At 40.8% G+C, this 18973-nt stretch overlaps 2 protein-coding genes across 2 annotated transcripts in view; one reads left to right on the top strand and one right to left on the bottom strand.

The window, feature by feature from the left end:
- The window catches only part of gpr45 (G protein-coupled receptor 45), a 37282-nt gene extending 23741 nt beyond the window's left edge, over positions 1 to 13541 (bottom strand). Inside the window, exons 1-2 of the mRNA XM_085765622.1 lie at positions 13323 to 13541; positions 12554 to 12728 (exon numbers count right to left, since the gene is read on the bottom strand). The gene's annotated coding sequence lies outside the window, so the exon portion shown is untranslated. The remainder of the gene's footprint in view (positions 1 to 12553; positions 12729 to 13322) is intronic.
- Positions 1 to 18973, top strand: part of me3 (malic enzyme 3, NADP(+)-dependent, mitochondrial) — a 132467-nt gene that overhangs the window by 35534 nt on the left and 77960 nt on the right. The window lies entirely within an intron of this gene.

Here is an 18973-nt window from a genome sequence, read left to right as displayed (position 1 = left end):
TGCTTTATAAATAAAGTTTGAGTTGAGTTGAGCTGATGACTCTGTGAAATTGTACTAATATGTAACTTTTCCTTACAATACCTAACAACCTACAGCTTCCTCTCTTACCACATGACGACAGAGTGATGCTTGAAATCGTGTTTGCTCTTACAGGTGTAATACTGTATATAACTTGTCTGCATTAAAACAACTACACTTATGTTATATGATATTTTTTTTAAACTGTGTCTTTCTGCTTTTCCAGCACTCAAAGAGAGTAGAGAGAGAGTAGCACCAAAGTCCCCACAACTACCAGACACTATCAATATCTGTATCACATTTTATAGCCATCGATCCTCCATTTAGCAAGTCAACCACTTCCTGGCATTAAAGAAGAGGTCAGAGAGTAATGAAATACCAGCTCACAATGGGGAAATTGTGCTGTTAAACTCTTGTTTGATGTTGGTTTTGTGTGATATGCTTAGAAGTAACACATATTTATATATTGCATAATGCATAATTTCTGAGCCCTATACAGCTGTATTTTTTTTACTATCATAGTTATCGCAAACACATGTTCTCCTGGCTGTCATGTTATTGTGGTGCAAAAGCAAAATAAAAAAATATATAAGCCTGAAAGTCAGGTTAGAGTTCAACACAGAGAGCAAAGTGTACCCGAACACGGCAGATGGGAGGAAGAAAGAGAAAAGAGTTGTTTACCTTTCCTCCCCTTCTGGGTGGAGGGGCATTCATTAGCTGCTGTGTAAATCAATCTGCTTCTCCTTAAAGGCCTGTCAATTTAGCCCTGATGTCTGGCAGCCTGACATCGCTCACTGGATATTTAACTTGAAAGCCAATTAATCATCATGATTAATTCACTCACAAACCACATGGAACTGTTTGACTTTACCATATGGAATAAGAGCCAAATTCTCTGGACATGAAAAGGAGCGAGAAACGAGAGGGATTGAACGTCTCGCAGCTCCGTTCACTCTTCATCAGCCTCTCAATACCATAGTTGCAGCTGGAACTTCACAATCTTCTCTGTTGCAGCTTCACAACCACGAACTTAAAGTTTCCTCTTTTTCACCACAAACACTTCGCTCTCACACACACACACACACACACACAGTGATTATAGAGTGATGCTTGTAATTGCATTGGCTCTTAAAAAATCTATAATGTTAACACAAGCGTGAGCTGTGAATGTAAATGTGCTTGCAGATCTAATGAAGTAACACAGCTGCGGAGAAGTTTTTTGACATTGCTCTCCATTTGCAGTCAGGCTAATATTTTCTTAGCAAAACGTAATATTTCCTCCACTCACTCTCTCTCTCTCTCAAAAAAAAAGAAAAGAGATGAGATGAGAAGAAGAAGAAGAAAAAAGAAAATGAGCAATCACACATTAGGAAAGCGGAGTGTGAATATGTATTCCATTCAGCACTTTCTATCATTATCTTCAAAACTCTCAGCCGCGGTAATGGAAATGACCTAAACTGTGTGCAGTTACAGAAAAAGGAGGTTCTTCTGCTGTCAGCAAACGAAAAGATGATTTCCTTTCTCCTCCATCACCCGTCATTATTTCCTCTGCTAATTCTCTGAAGCATGAGGTAAAAAAAAAAAAGTCCATCCTCACTTTAAACTTGATACTTTAGTGAGCTGTGGTCTCACAGTTGGCATTTAACCCCATTTAACAGCCGAACCAGAGAAGACACAATAATAACGGCGATGCAGAATGTGCTTTAGTGCCACTTTTGTCCTCTCCTGAATCTCTCAATGTGATTGGTTGAAGCTGACTCTACAAAATAATGAAGGTTGAACGATTCATGACAGCGAGTGGCTGACAGATGACTTCCTGCAACACTCGACACGAGCAGAGGATCAATCAATCAATCTCACAATACTGATCCATTCAGGGAACATTCTTGAGCTGCAGTGGAATCACTTTTTTTTTTTTTTTTTGGAGCAGCCAATGATCACCGTCGCTGCACCGTCCAAGTGTAAAAGGCTGACACCTCCGCTTGCACACTCAGCACATTTCGCTCTCGTCTCTACACCTATGCCAAAGGCAAAGGATTCTTTGAGCTTGAGCATCTGTTAAACACATGCAACAGCTTTAAATGACGCCTGGGGTACACATGCTGCGAACCGTTCCTGAGACAGAAGGAGCACCATGTGATTTACCGTGGAGGCTTTTCATGTTACTGTTAGAGAATAAGACTGGAAATGTTACAATTTTCTTAAATGTCAAGTTAAATTCAACTTATGACTTTGTCCTGATGCCCATCCGTGTAGACACGGGTTGATACATTTTACTCTATGTGCCTGACAGTTGTTGTCCAGAAGTGTTTGTAACAGTTAATTTAATAGGACGAAGACGTCACGTCATTGTAGTTTATTTTCAGTCGGCCCTCTATAAACCAGTCTTCTGCTGTAATAAGTCACTTTCCTCCCAAATGTGTTTCAAACCACATCTGAAAAAAATATTTTTTTCAGGAAATGACTGAGCCCTTTATAAAAGATAAATAAAAACTATAAATTTGGTCATTGATTTATTTCTTTTGTAAGAACAGATGAGTATTTGTGGCGAGACACTTTAAACAGCCATGTCTCCTAAAATGCTGTTTATGTTCAACTAAACTGCAACAGAAACATAATTTACGACTTTTGCAACTGAGAATCTGTTATTAATTTATATATTTGGCAAATCGCAAATAAGATAACTATTAATGCCTTGGTAATGCCTTGACTTGACCCCTTTGCTGATGGATTAAAGGAATAGTTCACCAAAAAATGAAATTCAGTCATTATTGACTCACCCTCATGCCGATGAATACTCCGGAGTAGTTTTTTATTCCTCAAAGTGCATCTGGAGACCGGGAGGCCGGTTCGTAGTCCAAAGAAAACTTTATATGAGAAAAATAGGGCCCGACACAAGAAAGTCCATAAAACTACACAAAAACCTGCTAATATTCCTCCACACTGCTCGTCCGCTCCAATCTGAGTGTCGTGAAGGGATATAGTCCAGATTTTACTTGAAACAACATCATTTAGGACATTTTAACAGCCTAAACAGTCCTGTATTGCACTCTGATTTTCAAGCGTGTGAACGAGAGAGCATGCCCCAGCCAAATTCACTACAGGACTGTTTAGGCTGTAAAAATGTCCTAAATGACATCATTTCAAGTAAACTCTGGACTATATCCCTTCAGGACACTTGGATTGCAGCGGACGAGCAGTGTGGAGGAATAGTACAAGGTTTTTGTGTAGTTTTATGGACCTTTTTGTGTCGGGCGCTATTGACTCCAGTGTTTCCCACAGGTTTGCAAGTTGTGGAGGGGGTCAGGGGGGGACGTATGAGCTTTACCACGCACTACTGTCATGCATGCGCGCTTCTCTGTGTGTATGAACACCAATAACGGAGAAACAACGCTATGCAGAGATAAATGAACGAAACGATATTGCGTTGGTTGAGCCAAAAGCCGAAAAATCTATTTGTGGCGGGCCGCCACGAATAAATGATTGTATGGGAAATACTGGACTCTCATATAAGGATTTTGTTGGACTACGAACCCCCCTCCCGGGTCTCCAGATGCACTTTGAGGAATAAAAAACTACTCCGGAGTATTCATCAGCATGAGGGTGAATTCTATTTTTTGGTGAACTATTCCTTTAACTGACTTTTCAGGTACCCTATAAAGTGACTCCTTTTTTCTCAAGAAGCTCCTTGTGAAAATCTAGCGACAAACTGCAAACCGTCGCCAGGTTTTGCCACGTGAGCACAAGGTCAGTCTCACCTCTCCATGCTCAATGTGAACAAACGTCAGACTTTCTCTCTGATTAAATGTGGCCAAACACATTCATTCACAGCACACTAATTGTTTTTAATTTCTTAAAATTTGGACATCTAAAAATCACACCCTCTCTCTATCATGAGACACTCAAATCAAATCCCCAACAATTAAAAATTAAATGTAAAAAGAAAAAAGAGAAAAAAACATGACGAACCCTGGGAAGCAACAGAGGACTGAAAATGCTGCACAATGGTCTGAGCTAACGACAGTAAATGAAAACATTATATACTGTAAATGAGACGTATGTGAAGATTATGACAACGAGGACATCAAGCGCCTCCCAGGTACAGAGCAGACGCACTACACAAAATACACCAGAGACGAAACCCCCTTGTGTCTTCAGATTTCTGAAAGAAGTTGATCAATCACATTAGAGCTCTTTTAATTAACTGATCCTCTTTCTCTTGATAGACAACATCCCACCCACCCACACACACACACACACACACAAACACTACCTCCGCATGAAAACTCCCACTGTGCCAAACTCTGCACCTAACTGTCCGCTACACAAGCCCAAACCTCTATTTGAAGAGCAGGACATGAAAGCAACCAACGGACCCTCCACGTGGGCTTGTATCGGATCTTAATTAAAAAGCCTTGCATATTATTTGCTGTAACAAAGGGAAATTTGGGGGTTCATTTAAATCCAATTAGGCCTGTGCTGATGCCTCAGGAGATGAGAGAGTAATTGCTGTTTGAACACGAAGGTCTTTGTTCTGGGCTCCAGTAGATTGATAAAGGCAAGAAGCGCACAATGTGGAGCGACTGGAGATGGGACGGGGGGCTGTGAACTTACAGTATAAAGACTTTAACACACCAGGACCACATAACAAGACAATTAGCAGTTTTGTTCTGGAAAAAAAAAACACATGTGATTGAGGCCCCGGTGCTGCAGGTGTTACTGAAAAGATCAGTTGAGTTAATTGCTTCAGTCATTACTTCCTTATACCACACACAGAGCGGCTGAGCGTCATCAAAGTGCAGACTGTTAGTGTACTACAGTTTCCTATTGTAACCCAGTTTTTCCCCCTCGCTGGTCCGTCCGCTGTTCGAGCCGTTGTTGATTTATGAGAGGCTCAGGTGTTCGCTCCAATTGGACGAGGTGGGTGGTGGCAGTGATCAATAACCGAGACGACCTGCCAAACCTCACACACACACACACGTACGTTAATCCTCTTCTTAAGGAAAAGGACATTTCTGGCAAACAGATATTTGCCGAGAAGAGAGGGAGACGCTTGTTCTGTCTTTGCGACGCCGACCCTGAACTCTGACCTTTGACCCGTCTCCCTTTAACCCGTCTGATGGACTATTGATTGTGTCTCTGTCTTAGTCTCTGACCCCACCACACCACAAACAAGAGGACAAAATGATATTTAATAGGCTCATGTGATTACTGTAAATAAAATTTCCCCATTTAAACACATTCAACCCAACATTAAAGGAACAGTTTGACATTTTACTGGGACGTTATAGAATAGAATAGAATAAGATGTATTTTACTTCCCACTTCTCACTTTTCCATGTTTCCTCCATCCTGACTTCCAGTTATTATTTCTAAATTTCTTTTGAAAACCTATTTTACTTCCCATTTTTCATTTTTCCATGTTTCTTCAGCCCTGATTTCCAGTTATTATTTCTAAATTTCTTCTGAAAACCACCACTCCACCATGTGATTGTTTTTTTTGTTGTTGTTGAGACTTCGATGGGAAGGTTACGTCTCATTTCTGTCTCCTTTTATTCTCCTGTTATTTTGTTTAGTCTCATTTTATTTTATTGTGGTTAAGCGTTTACTGGCTGAAGAAGTAACATATTTGTGATCTGATGACGAGTGAATCGCACCAGAGTTGCCGGGAGGGATGAGGCACAGAGCACGGGAATGTGACACCTGACTCCCATCTGTGGTTAGTTTTAGGCGTAGATGAATCACCAAACAGCACAGGCCCAGTGGGGTCGAAAGGTCAGGACTCAAATTGGTCACAATGTGAGAACAAAGAGACAAAAACGGCAACAAAGCGCTCTAACTCTATAACATACACGACCAAAATAACCACAGAGATATGAAACAACGACAAAGCAGAAGAGAAAAATAAAAAGACACAAAATTACACCAAACCACATTATTTTGTTTTTCTTTCGGTCTTGGGATGGGGGGGTCTTTTACCTAGTTGTGTTTCTTCTCGTTATCCAGCCATGGAATCACAAAACAAAAGCACTTTGGTTAGACTTAAGAGAAAGCCTGTGGTTTTGGTTAAACGTTAATAAAGACACTGTGTCTGTAGTCACTGTGAACCTTTTCTGTGTTTAACCACACCACAATGTTTCCCTCATCTTCCCTCAGGTGCAGCCACAGTCTAAACGTAACCATAAACAAGTTTAATGATCTCAGTATTAGTCACCACAGATGCTCGTTGTGCGACAAGATCAGATGTTCGGGCAGAAAACTCATAAAATAGGTCGTCAGTGAACATTTCAGTATCACGACTTTTGCAACTTGTCAGATTATGATGAACATTTTCTTAGTCGAAGAATAGAAAGTATCTATTTTTCATTAAAAAAATATATTTACTGTTCAAAAATTAGTTTCATCTAAGCACAACAGGTAGGTTAAATATAAATCTACATGTGTGTTAATTCACTGCTCATGTTATGGCTTCATATTTAGGGTACAGAGATATGAGAGCACCATCGATCTTCTTTGATTAATTTTGAAGGAGACAACAAGACAACTACTGTAGCCTACATGAACTGAACAACATAAACCATATGAGTTGAAAACAGCAGGGAAAACTATGTAGCAACATAGGAAACTGAAAATGGCTCTATGGAAGGACTTACTCGTTCAATAACGTTGAAGCATCTATAACAGATCCACAGCAGGTTTGAACAGGAGCATCTGGTTGTCAGTTATATTCATCAGATAACATAAAGCTAAGAAAGTTTACAGCACTTTTACTATGACCTATGAACATCTGCATTTCATCTGAACTGAGGATTGGTTATGTTAAAATAAACAAATCTGGTGGCATCAACCCTTAAAGCCATAGTTTTGGTCTGATTCTGAATTCATGTTTTATAGACTTTTCTATAATAAATCCTCCGTGGATCATTTGTGTAAGCATCTTTCTAGTATGGCCTTCCTCCTGTTAGTCTCAAAAGGGAGAAATCTTGTTAAAAAAAAAAAAACTAGCACTGAATTGGAGGCAATATTCAGCTTTTTGGAGAAATCCCCCTCTGTGGTTTATCAACACAAAGGAAAGTAGAAGCTGCCTAATGCTGTGATCCATCACCTCTCTGTCTGTGCCTCTACCTAATGCAGTAATTAAATTACCTGATCGATACAACAGAGCTGTGAAGCTTGCAACCGGTTTCTAAGTACAAAGAAAACATTTTACTTTGTCCCTCCTCTTTCCTTCTTTTCTCACTGCCTCTGCTCTCGAGGTGTAAAACCGTTGAGGTGAAGCTGCCTTCACTCGGCCTTCCTCTGTTTTAAGGTGGTGTTTCTAGGAGAGGGGGAGACACCAAAACACTCTGCTCAGGTCACATCTGGGCCCCTCCCCCCTCCGAAGGCCAGAGATCACTGGATAAAGGTCAAAGGGCAACTTTCTGGCTTTAGGCCAAGGTCAAGGTGGCAGAGTTCAGCGTCTGAATTGTCAGCCTCATCCTGCCCTTGGCCTTGAGATGATCGATAGGAGCGGGGTCTCTGCTTGCCTCAGCCAAACAATCAATGAGAAATTTACATTTATCCCGGTCACATCGATGCCTGTTTTCTAAAAGCAGCTCTTCTTTCACTGACTCTTCTCTCCTCTTTCAAAGTATTTCTTTGAATCTACAGTTCACAAATTCACAGTTTTGCATCTCACAGCTCCGACAAGTAAAAATAAACCAAAACAACGGCTCATTTCGACAGGAAAACGTGTTGAACACGGTGGAATAGAGAATTTTTTGGTCAGCAAGTTGGTTCACACGTACAGACAGTGATCACCCAGCTCTTGATACATCAGCAGACTAATTTGCTTCATCTTCCAGTAGCTGTGTGGAAATGAAACTCCTGATTCATCTGGGGGAAGCTCCTGAGTCTTAAAAATAAAGGTCCTAAAACTTCTGATGGAAAAGCACCTACAGCGGGGAAAATAAGTATTGAACGCGTCAACATTTTTCTCAGAAAATATATTTCTAATGGAGCTATTGACATGAAATTTTCACCAGACGTCGGCAACAATCCAAGTAATGCACAAAGAAATCCAAATATTTATGTCCATATACTAACTGATGTGTAATAAAGGAAAATGACACAGAGAATAAGTATTGAACACAGGAAGAAAAGGTGTGGAAAGCCAAGAAAGCAGCTGGAGTCTGTCAGTATTTAGAAAGTAATCCTGTCCCCTGTCAGGGCAAAGTAATATCAGCTGGTTTAGTCCAGTTGACGCCTATAAAAAGGCTTCTCATCACCAAGGTGTCACACAAGAGGCATCTCATGATGTGTACAAGCAAAGAGCTTCTCAAGACCTTCAGACACTTATGTTGCAGAACAAACTGATGGCATCGGTTACAGACGTGTCTCAATGCACCGTTTTATCCGTTAGTGCCATTATCCGGGAACAAAAAAAGAACAACATTTTACCAAAAACTGGCTACGACCACGTGCTCCTCGCAAGATTTCTGACAGAGTCAAAAGAAAACTACAGTAAGAGCTTTAGAGAGATGTGCAATTAGCAGGTACAGTTGTAAAAAAAAAAAAAAAAAACATTGAGTAATGCACTCAACCGCCATGGCCTCTATGCATGTTCACCATGCAAGTCTATTGACGCGTTCACTACTTATTTTCCCCGCTGTATATGTCACTGTTCACCCGTCTTGGCAAATCTTCCATCCACCGGCTACAACAGATCCAGATGCACTGACTTCCAGTCCAACACAGAATACACTTCAAAATCCTGGTGATCACCCATCAGGCCATTCACCGTCCGTCATCAGGCACCCACCTATATAAGTTCACTATATTACACCCGCACATCACAGCCAGGTCTCTACTGTCCTCCAGCCAAGGTCTTCTCACTGTCCAGTACCAGGCTCATAACAAAGAGCGACAGAGCTTTTCGAATCTCTGGCCCCAAGGTTATGGAATATCTTGTCTCTTCAGTTTTCTCATTTAAAAAGCAACTAAATACGCACCTTTTTAGACATGCGTTTTATTAATCTCTGTGTAATTGCATTGTAATCATTTATGGATGCTCGTGTTTTATTGTCTGATTGTTTTTTTCAAATGTTTATGCGTTACAACCTGTACAGCATCTTGTGACTCTGTGCCTATGATAGGTGCTATATAAATAAAAAATAGACTTTACTATGGAAACGTGTCATCGCCTTTTTGGAAACCAATATGACGATGGAAATTAAAGCAAAGCCATTAGGAGAGCGGTTGTTATGTCAGCAACAAGTACCATTCTGTCTCATTAAAGTGCCATCCAAACAATCAGCCGAATTACAGAGGAGGACAGCGAACTTCATATTTCACACCTCCCCTCGTGAAGCTAATCACATCCTTTTTCAGTAATTGTTTGTTTTGTTTTAACGATGTGAGTTGATCAGCAGCCCTGTGTCACTTTTTATCTGGTTTCTTGTTCTTCCTCTGTTCACTCTCTCCGCCCGTTGCTGCTGCAGCTGTCCTGAACCCGTCTCCATCCTCTGCAGCTTCTCAGTGACATGGGACATTTAGACAAACTGAAACTATGTTGTTTGAACAGTGTCTCCTATTAGATGGCCCTTCCTTTATATTCACACATGGTGCATTTCCAGTCCCAGAGCAATTATACACATGACTACACTTGGAGCTAAAGGAACAGGCTGAATCTTTATCACCAGCCAAAGAGCAGCAGCACTGAGCCGCCTGCCTTCTGTGCATGTCTGCATTCCCGGTCAAAGAAGAGGGAATATTATTTCGTTCTAATCAAATGACCAGGAATTCGGACAAGAAAAGTTAACATAGACCTCAATTAGCATTTTGCATTCTTTGCAAAATCGCTTCACTGAAAGAGTAGAGATAATTACTCACTACAAGTCAAGGTTTTACCACTGGTTCAGCAACATCAACCTCATAGCTATGCATAAAAGACAAATACAAGAGAACAGAGGCACAAATCCTGACACCACTTTTGGGTTGTAACATATTTGTTCCACTATCTTCTGTAACGCAGTGCTGTGAGCTAATGGTTTTATCATCCCTAAAGTGTTTGGTTTTAAAGTAAAATAAGAAAATATAGTTCCTATAGTATTTTAATAACGTGGCAGCATGCATACAGTACGTCATGATAACTGGCTATTTTCATATCCATCGTACCAATACGAGCTCACTTTTACACATCAAATTCTGCACACTATTCATCTTTACATGTTCTGCTATTATCCACGTCTCACCCATGGACTCGTCTCTTCTGGACAGCGAGGACATGTCCCACTGCGCTAAAAGAACAACACACACTAACATTTAAATCATCCAATTTAAAAAGGGTCTATACACAGATTATGGATGAGTCTGGTTTGTATTGTTGACAAATAGGTAGAAGATTTGAATGATACGACTGCAAGGTCAACACTGCTGGTAAGTGTTAGTGTTACATGAAGAAGAACAAAAGCCTTTGTCATTACCCCCCCATGAGTAATCAAGACAATAAAAAATAAACATCATGGACAATAGGCCTACATATTAAAAGGGAACTATGCAAGTCCAGTCGCTTTTTCACTGTTTTGCTAACCTCCCTCCCCCAACCGGTCATGTGCATTTAATTTCAACGAAGGCAACCAGAAGGCAATCTGTGGAGCAGTGGATAACGTTATATATGACACGATGTGTATATTTACAGTTTTATCTGTCATAAATGAGAGAATACAGGTTACGTGTCGTGGTACCATCAAGACGAGAGCTGGGACGCCGGGTCGGAGAGGCCAAGAGACGCTAGATGGAAGACAGAGAGCCTCCATTTAACCATTACTCAAAAGCTGTTTAATTAATTAATTAAAACTCCATAAAAAGGTAAAAATCTTGCATTGTTGCTCTTTAAATAAACTGTATGACTCGTGGTTAAGATTATGTTCCAATGACTGAATTATCACAAATATCTGTGTGATTTTGAATAAGGTTTTTTTTTTTTTAAAGCAGAAGTAAGTGGTCCGGTCGTTTTCGCTAATGCTGCGTTCCAGGCAGGCTTTTGAAATCGTAAATTACAGCTTCAAGTCACGACTTACGACTTTGTAGCGTTTCAGGCAACCCACTCGTGTTTTTCCGACCTGTTTTACCGGTGAAAGTCACTATAACGGCCACTCGTAACTTCAGACCGGTGAACTCGTACCAGATTGAACTGGTACGACTTCACGGTCGGAAAAATACGAGTTTCCTTGAACGCACCATAACAGTCCTCGTCCCTACGTCGCCACATTCACGGCGTCCCTTGGCTGCACACACAGCCCTGCATGCCGTTCTCTCTCCTCATTGGATAAAAACTGTAGGATACGATAAATGTTTTCTCCTCGACTCAGAGCAGAGCAGAGTGACTGACAGACCCGTGTTTCAGTCCAAACACTCTATGTAAGTGATTGCTGTCGGAAGATATAACTATTTAAGACTTATATTAACACAAATATATCACTTACTTCTGCTTTAACCTGAGGAGAACCTGAAAATCTAGTTTTACAAACTGTGCTGAGGTTGATGGCACAGACAACACAGTGACTCTTTGATGGCCTTTTGTACCAAAGGAACAATCTGTTACAATGTCCCTTTAACATAATCAAAATATTCTCCAAAACTCAAGCTTGTCCATCGCATATCGTCCTCTCTAATGTCTGGAAATCAGGGTGTTACTGAGTTGTCTGACAATCAAACAGAGTCTTTGAGGACAAGGACAATCATGATCTGAAATGAATGATATCACCTTTTCCAGGATGAGGAGGTTTCAGAGAATCTGGCAGCAGCTAAGATGAAGGCAGGACGTTTGAAGATGAGGAAAGATGTTTGAACCCGCACCCTCTTTTCAGTGTCCCAGTGGGGAGTGTATATGGGAAGGCAAGTCATGTATTATTTAGAGTCGGATCTGCCTTTGTGCTTGATCAGGGCTTGATTGAGAGAGGTTGTGACTGTTTTTTCCCCTCCCATGTAAAAATATGAATGTCTGCTCAGGATCAGGAATGAAGGTGAGCTTGTGACCGCCACACAGAACTTGGTCAGCGGCGCCCGCAGGAAACGGTTACACAGCTTTTCTGTCATGCACATCTAGGCATTAGGCAATGTCAACGGTATACTTTGAATACATTTACACTCTTATACATTACTTATTGGACAGCTGTGGGACAACGTGCAGTCCTTGTGGGGCTGTTTTAAGCACTAATAACCCCGAGCACAAGAGTATTGGTAATGTGTCAGGACCACAGGGAGCTATGTTTTAGCCAATCCCTAATTAAAGTAGAAACTCAAAGTGCTGTGCTCCTCTGCTGTTCAGCAAACGAGCCATAGCTGATATGCTCTTTAAGTCATTAGCAGCTCTGATTCGTTGCCACAGCACCTTGTTAACAGAACAGGGGCTCATAATCCCAAGACAAGACACTGTGTTGCTTGTGGAGCAGTTCCTCCAGTTCAAAATGAAAAACCAGCGTCATGCATGTTTATCTGCTTCTGGTCGGTTTAAAAAAAAAAAAGGAAATCAATATGAGAAAATGGCTTTTACCTGGATTCACCTCCGTGGTGTTCTTCATGAATGCAGTGAACCTGTAAGCCTTTTCAATGCAATGTTCCCGATGCATCCTCATAATTGATCTTGTGTACCAGTCAGTCCTCCTGTTTTTTTGTCTTTCTGGTGGCCTGGTCAGCTGAGGCTTTCCTGTGGTTCCTCCATGCATCACCTGCAAATGAGATACAGTTTAATTTTGCACTGCATGGTGGCCCATTGCTGCATGCCATTCCCCCTCTTTCTGTCTCTTTACTTTCCCATCCATTGTGGCATGAAAAATCCCCCAAAATATACTTAATGAAAAAAAAAAGTGTCAAAGTATGTTGTTTTTTCTGGTGTTTTCTTGACCTTACTAGAAAACATTATAATCAAATCAAAATGTGAATAATTCATTAGGAAATAGTAAAAGACACCTTACCTATACTTACTCTAAGCTTTTTTTTTCTTTTTTTATAACATATGGACTCACTTCCGCACCACCACAAATCAAAATCACAATACCAGATGAAGTTGAGCCACCCAATTTGCATAAAATCCACAACCACATGGGCGCATGACGTCTGTCCGACCTCCCACTTCTCCGACCATACATTTCTTTATTTTTGCGTCCATTAGTCCGACCTCCCACTTCTCCGACTTAAGTAGCCCTAACGCTTAACCTTACCCTAAACCTAACCTTAACACTGTAGAATGGGTAGTCGGAGAAATGAGCCGTCGGACTTTTGGGCAGTCGGACTGACGTATGCTCCCCACATAGGCTACCAACCTTGTCATGTTGTCTTTACAGCGTCATTACTCCGCCACCGTTTCAGCTAGACACGCGCCGCTTTTTCTCGTTTAAGTAGTAGAACCGGCGCTTTCTAACAGGTCGCGGTTGGTCCATGTGATTCGCCGACTTTAATCGATAAACTCACATTAAACGTCAGGAGGGGAGAAGTGGAGTGGGCCCAGCATGCCTTCTCTCTCGCGCGCGGTGTGTTTACGTTCCGTTCTGTTCCGCGTTCTTTGCAAGTGACGTCGAGATCACGTCACTCCGTTCGATGTCGGCTCCTCCCACTGTCACCGCGAAATCTGAGTGTTTGTTTTACAGAGGTTTGACGAAAGAAAGAAAGAAAGAAAGAAAGAAAGAAAGAAAGAAAGAAAGAAAGAAAGAAAGAAAGAAAGAAAGATAATTACAATAAATAGATAATTCAATATTGATTAATGTAAATCCGTAGTTGTAGGTAGGACTGTAAGTGACCTTAATAATAATGGCTATATAGGCACAATATACCCAAAGTGTTTTACAGAAAGCATTCATTCTACATTCACACCAGTGGTGGTAAGCTACTTAAAGGGATAGTTCACCCTAGAATGATATTTCGCTCATTTCTACTCACCCTCATGTTGACTAAGGGCTGGAAGAATTTTCAGAGTCCACCGTCCCTTCTCTGAGTTACAGGGGGTCTTGGCGTAGCAGTGCATTTCAATGCAACGGTTGCAAAGGGACACCAGAGCTCTTCGTAAAAAAACACACACAAAAAAACATCCAAATACCTCCATTATGCTCGTATGTAATGTCCGTCTTGTGCTGAAGCCCCAAATTGCGTAATTGTCCCGAAAAAAATTAAATAAGTCCACATTCCAAGCATGTTTGTAGCATTAGCTCCTAGTGTCTGTTGTCCGGGCTCTTCCGCTGCCAGCGCGCATGCGCAAGGTTCTGGCTCGTACAAATACGGCTCAGCAAAGAAATGCAGCTCGTCCTCGACATCAAAATCTTCAGCCATGGCTAAAATATGTTTTAAGAGGCCAAAATTGCACGAAAAAGTGTTGTCCCGGTGCAAGGCAGGCTATTACGGACTGCTTCTAGTCCTTCGCCGGGGTAAACAAGGAAGCGAGTCGGTCTCAGTGCGAACCTTGCGCATGCGCGCTGGCAGCGGAGGAGCCGGACAACAGACACTAGGAGCTAATGCTACAAACATGCTTGGAATTACGGACATTACATACGAGCATCATGGAGGTATTTGGATGTTTTTTTGTGTGTGTTTTTTTACGAAGAGCTCTGGTGTCCCTTTGCAACCGGTGCATTGAAATGCACTGCTACGCCAAGACCCCCTGTAACTCAGAGAAGTGACGGTGGACTCTGAAAATTCTTCCAGCCCTTAGTCAACATGAGGGTGAGTAGATAATGAGCGAAATATCATTCTAGGGTGAACTATCCCTTTAATGTAGCTCTAGGGGAGACTGACAGAAGCATGGCTGCCATTGCACGCCACTAGGCTACTGCCCCTCTGAGTCCTGCCCCTCTGACCACCACCAAACATTCATTACTGTAATATGAGGCAAAGTTGGTAAGGTGTCTTGCCACTACAACAGCGACTGGGATTCGCACCGCCAACTCTGGTTATTGGACGACCCTCTACCTCCCGAGCCACTGCCCTGTCTGTTTATACAAGGATGAGTATAAACAGTAGAAAATTGGCAGGTTAAAATTCATGTTGTTATACAAATTATTCAGTTTTTTAATAATGATGCTCATATTTAGACACAAATGGAGAGGGTCTTATTATTGCTGTTTCAGAGGATAGAGAAGTTAACACGGGTAAACCACCACGAGTAAGTAGATAAATGTTGCCATATCAGACAGATTGTATTTGAATAACAAATCTGAACTGGAAGCTACAGTGTTAGTTGATTCATTGTTAAATATGCATTCAGGAGATTTATTGTCCTGAGTTGATGGGTCTGTGAAGCTCGACAAACACCATCAAATGGTGGTTTATCCTGCTCCTTCACCTTCTCTGTTTTGTCAATGCTTGGATCTACAATCAGGACAATCCATCACTCTGGCACATAATGCAAAAAAGATATTAAACTCGCTGTGAGAAATGAAATGAGATTAAAATGCTGCTTAAGCATTTACAAGTTGTGAAGGTTAAAAAAGGAGACGACTACAGGCCATGCATAATCTGACATTTAGAATAAATATTCACTCAAATTCAGATTGACTGGACTTTATTAAAACCAGATAAGATGCACATTATATTAACTGAAAGTGGTCACATGTTTGTCTAAAAGACCACATGTTGCAATGGAGAATAAATCACATACAAATCAATATTATTGAAAAAAGCAGGACAATGTCTAATGTATAATGATAGGTTGACACAGATCAATACAACATGGAACATGCATGTAAACAATCACTATCTGCAACCTGGCGTGAAAATCAACCTGAGCAAATCCACCGTGACAGTAACATTAAATCCAAAGTAAAATAAATAAAAATGGGATAATGTAGTCTGCAAAGTTCAAGGCTGCAAGCAACGGGAACGTATTGGGGAAACAGATGGAGAGGCAGGAAGGGACGAGTTCAAACAAGAAGGAATGGCAAGATGCAAAAAAAAAAAAAAAAAAAAGCCACAGAAAGGTCAGACGCAGAATGAAACTCTCCTCACAGCACAGCCACAAAGTGCTGGTGAATGGCTTTGCACTGCAGTCACAGGCAACAAGTGTAAAAGAAAGAAAGAAAAAGAGCTCAGGCTGCTACAAATCATTTTCAGACAGCTGTTTTGCCAACATTTGGCAGTTTTTACTGTAATCTGATCTTGGAAAAAAAAAATCCTAAGCATGGTGTGAGAGCCTCTGAAGCAGGATTTGAACCATCACATCAGACTAAAACGCTTCATTAAATTTGTATTAATTAAACCCTTTTACGCGAGTTAGCGGGGTGGTAGAGTTTCTCTAAAGATTTCATTTACATAAAACACACCCAAACAATTAAATGAATCACTGAAATGCACAAAGAAAAAAAATCTTGCGTTTAATGAATTATTTTTATGTAACAGTGGTTATGAGGGAACCGCGATAGTGACTGCACGAACCATGCAGCTTGTTTAAGTAACGGCCGTGGAGATAGATAGATAGATGGATAGATAGATAGATAGATAGATAGATAGATAGATAGATAGATAGATAGATAGATAGATAGATAGATAGATAGATAGATAGATAGATAGATAGATAGATAGATAGATAGATAGATAGATGGACCAGATGCCAAGGCCTGCTCTGAAGCCTGTTGCTAAGGGCAACCCGTTCAGCCCCTCTGTCTGTCGAGCAGATGCCCCTGTGCTCGTCCCAGAGGCTCAGATGTCGCCATGCCAACAAGCAGGTGTCCTATGTGCCAATGGGCAGACATCTTCTGCAGAGCATGGAGGGGCAAAGGGAGCGACCGGACCGCGGTTACACACACACACACACACACACACACACATACACATACACAGATACGAACAGAGCAGCAAACTAAGTGCATGTGTTTAACACCCTGCAGCGCCTGACGTCACTTTTGTTCTTTTCCTTTATGTAGTTGCCAGAGTCGCAGGCCGGGTGTTGATTCTCATCTGGTTTGGTTTTTGATTAGGAATCTTACTGGATTCCTAATGTCACTGGATCGAGCCTATGAGCTTCATTTAGAGGATGAGTTGGAGATTTAAAAAATTAATATATGTCAGTTTTACAAACGGCCATCAATAGGGTCATGAAATAAAGAATATAATCTACCTTTACATCCACTTTGACCTGAGAACGACTTAGTGAGGAGGAGGCGGAGGTTGGACTGCCTTCATTTGCAGCCACAGTTACAGACCGTACAAGAACTTGCAGCACTGGCATTCATTTGAAGCTGAAGCCATTATTGTGCTCTACTACACTCACCTAGTCGCTAACTGTGTCTGTTTTCTGATCAATGCTGAGCAGGTAGCGCAGGTAACTGATAGTATGAGAGTGAATCAGAAGAGTATGGATGTGGGTGTGAAATCAAACCAGAGATTAAAAATCCAAAAAATTAAGTCTCATGAGCTTAAGTCTCATGAAGAGTCAGATTGTGATGCATTTAAAATGATTTAAATTATAGGATATAGGACAATAAAACTGTCCCAGTGGTTTAGTAATGCAGATTTGTTCAAGGATAAGCCCACACATTGATGTCATGTTCACTTTTACAGTAAGTAAAAGTTGATTTCCTTTGTCTTTATTTCTCAGTAATTTTGAAACTTAATGTGATTTTACTTGCTTTTTAAACTTTATTTGAGAATGTCACGGTTGTAAATGTCTCAAATTCGATTTTCTGAAACCTCTCGAAACCTCTTGTCATGAATATAACCATCATAAAAAAAAACAAAAAAAACAGTAGTATCTTTAATGTCTAAATGTCTGTATGTTTAATGGCTTTTAAACTTTAACTGAACAATAACTGTTGTACTGCTTTGTTATCACTCAGAACATCCTGTACTCTCTCAACTTCATATAGTCCGTACTGTATGTAAATCTTAACCAGTCAGTGCACCAGTCATCATCAATATGTGTGTGTGTATGTGTGTGTGTTGGTGTGGGTGTGTGTGTGTTCATGGCTTCCAGAAAATGGTATCTGTGATTATTCATGTCATTCAGAGGAGTGATTAAATATTCCTTATACCCTCAGAGCAGTGAAACAAATGAACCACGGCCACGTTCTAACAAGAGCTGACAGATCTTTTAAATAATGTTTATTTATCAACGGTAACATTTACCAGCCCCCCGTATGGCCCCTCTGGCGTGTGACTCCAACTGCCTGAAGCCCCGACAGTGTCTCCTCAGCTGGCATTTCCTTTTCTTTCTTTCTTTCTTTCTTTCTTCTTTCTTCTTCTTTTTTACTCAGTCAAACTCCAGGAAACTTTCAGAAACTTTTCTCTCTGTCTATCAGGGTTTCTGTCCTTTTAAAGGTATGAAGAAAGAGGAAGAAACAGAAATAAACAGGGAGAAACAGGAAGAAAGTAGGCTATAACACTCATGTCTTATTTGTCTTTTGTGAGGAAAGATGAAATATCTGAAAGTGAATTTCCACAACAATAAATAACTGAACACGTCTCACATGGAGCAGATTTAGTGTCAGACCAAAACAGATATGTCTTAAGTAATGGAAAGCATAAATGCAATTCAGATGTATAAATTAATAAATGAATAATATGAACATATTCATTTATCATCTGCATGGAGATACATTATTCACTGTTTCCCCTTTCCCCATGCACCATCCACACCAGGGATGTCATTATACTTCAATTAATATAAAGTCTACTTTTACCATTGCAAAACTACACAACCACACTCTCTCCACGCAGAATTTTACTTTCAAGGAATGTCAGCCCCACTCGGGGTCAAAGGTATAATTTTTGCAAGTTGAGACTCGTATAAAAGCACAGAAGCAGCAGCCACAGGATGAGGACACACATGAAGCCCTGTTGGGTTGCATGGCTGAATGAAAAGGATTGTAATGTTAAGATATCCCAGCTTACATTGGGCTTTAATTTGGAAAACGATGAGGGGAAATGATTGTTTGTCGTCTGAGCTGCTGTAAAACCTCAAAGGAATTCAGCAGGTAAGACAGTCAGTCTG

The sequence above is a fragment of the Trachurus japonicus genome, chromosome 21 (genome assembly GCF_045865225.1).
Source record: "Trachurus japonicus isolate A0001 chromosome 21, Traja_1.0".
NCBI classification, from domain to species: Eukaryota; Metazoa; Chordata; class Actinopteri; order Carangiformes; family Carangidae; genus Trachurus; species Trachurus japonicus.
This window is presented reverse-complemented; position numbering and strand designations above follow the sequence as displayed.